Below are 2,274 nucleotides of genomic sequence, written 5' to 3'. Positions count from 1 at the left end.
AGTGTAAGGCCCTGAGTTCAAGCCCAGTACTGGCACATACACACAAAGAAACAAGGAAAAGAAAAGAAACAGTCCTGGAAAAGAGGTGCTCCCTAAGTTTTATTATATTCTTGAGCTCCTTAAGCCCCCCCAGGCCACCTGCTCCCCCTCTCACTTCCTGTAATTTAGGCTGGCTGTGGCAGAGGTCAAGCCCACCCATCCATCGGCCTCTAAGGGCTGTCCTTTAAGGAAGGGACTCCCATATGATGCTGCTGGCCGTGGGGAACCATTATTATTTGGGCCAAAGATACAACAAGCACCTGACACCAGAAGCGGGCAGTCTCCCAGAGCCTCCAACGTCCCCAACTTGAATGTCCCCAGGTGAGGGGGCGTTTGCTGACTCACTTTTCTTCCTTGGCTTCCCCTTGCAAACCGTTGGCTGCCCTTTCTGCAGTCCTGTGTGGTTCACAACATTTAATCCGAAGCAATGGAATATTCCTTGGCGTGGAAGGGTGGAGGCGGAAGTCCAGCCCCCAGCTACCTCCAAGGCTCTCAGGTTGCAGGGTTTCAGGTGTGGTGGAGGAACATTGCTGAGGAGAGCCCCAGGCATGCAGAATGCTGGACAGCTGGCAACACGCATGCTCTGAGCTGCCTTCCCTGTGCCTACCAGCTGTTTGCGATCAGCCCCAGCTCTGCCCCCAGATCATTGCTGTTCTGTCTGGTTGGGCTTAAGAAAGGCCCAGGAGCCAGGCACTGATGGCCCACACCTGTAATCCTAGCTACTCCAGAGACTGAGATCTAAGGATCATGGTTCAAAGCCAGCCTGGGACATTCATCTCCAGTTAACCACCAGAAAACTGGAAGTGGAGCTGTGGCTGGCTGAACAATCTTAGGGACAGCGCCCAGGCCCAGAGCCCAAGCAGGGCTCAGATTTCAGTAAGTTCAACTGGGCAATTAGATCCTTCTGGCCACCTCGCCTCTGGTCTGCCTGCCGCCCTGCTGCCCAAGCCACTGCCTCCTGCCCTTCTCAAACACCTTGAGGGGCTTACTCAGATGCTCCTGATCTCGATCCTTCAGCAGTAGCATCTCTGACCTGCCGGCTTTCAGCTTTAGACACATCTTGTTCCAATTATCTCCAATTAAACAGCCAAACCCCCCCCCCCCAAAAAAAAGATGGTGTGTGAGTGACTCAAGTAGTAGAGCACCAGCCTTGGTTGAAAAAGCCACACAAGAACATGAAGCCTTGAGCCCAAGTCCTATTAAAAAATAAATTAGGCAGGGTTTGGGTAAAAGTGTGGCTGGCATCATGTCCAGCCTCGAAGCAGGCAAGAAGGCCCTGAAGCAGTCCAACAAGGAGGCCAAGCCAAGGAGATGAATGAGAAAGACAAGGCCTCCAAACAGACACAGAAAGATGAGCAGAAGAAACTAGAGGAACTGAAAGCGAAGGCCAGGTGGGAAGGGACCCTTGGCCCCAGGTGGAATGAAGAAATCTGGCAAAAAGTAAGCTGTTCCTTGTCCCTGAGATGATGGTGACCCTTGATTTCATTCCCATTAAACATCTGGATTTCCTGCATAATATCTCTGCCACCTATAAGTAGAATGAAGTTTTGTCTATGAACTTTAAGAGCAACCTTTCAAAATAACTCCTGCAGTGGCTCAGTCTCTAGTTTGTCACCACTGTATCAGCCATTGCTATCTTAGCTGTAAATTTAAAAATAAACCCAGCCTAGATTCCTGCCAGTCTCCTTTGTTCTACTTTTTTTTTTGGTCAGTCATGGGACTTGAACTCTGGGCTTGGGTGCTGTCCCTTGAGCTCTTCAGCTCAAGGCAAGTACTCTACCACTTAAGCCACAGCACCACTTACAGTTTTCTAGTGGTTAATTGGAGATAGGAGTCTCAGGGACTTTGCTGCCTGGGCTGGCTTTGAACTGTGATTCTCAGATCTCAGCCTTCTGAGAAGCTAGGATTACAGGCGTGAGCCACCGGTGCCTGGCTCTTTGTTTTATTCTTGAATTCCGTATCATTTTGAAATTAAACCAACTCTTTTAAAAGACTAAAAAAGAGTAAATTAGAAAAAGCAGAAAAAGAAGTAGATAAAATAAATAAAAACAAACCCTGGCACAAGTCTTCATGGATCTAGGGGCAGAGCCTGAGGATTCTTCCTCATATTCACAACTTCACAGGCATCTCATGACCCCACACACAATTCTGCTTTTGACCCATAGCTGTGTCTCCTAACCCTCTGAATTTAAGGTCAAACAAAAAAAAAAAAATACCACTCTTAAAAGCACAGCC

General features: G+C 48.6%; 1 pseudogene; it reads left to right on the top strand.

Moving 5' to 3' along the window:
- Positions 1-1,285: 1,285 nt before the first annotated feature.
- LOC138808048 (translation machinery-associated protein 7-like) lies at positions 1,286-1,483 on the top strand (annotated as a pseudogene).
- The last annotated feature ends 791 nt before the right edge of the window (positions 1,484-2,274 follow it).

The sequence above is a fragment of the Dipodomys merriami genome, unplaced genomic scaffold, assembly GCF_024711535.1.
Source record: "Dipodomys merriami isolate MVZ:Mamm:240054 unplaced genomic scaffold, mDipMer1.0.p SCAF_44, whole genome shotgun sequence".
NCBI lineage: Eukaryota > Metazoa > Chordata > Mammalia > Rodentia > Heteromyidae > Dipodomys > Dipodomys merriami.
This window is presented reverse-complemented; position numbering and strand designations above follow the sequence as displayed.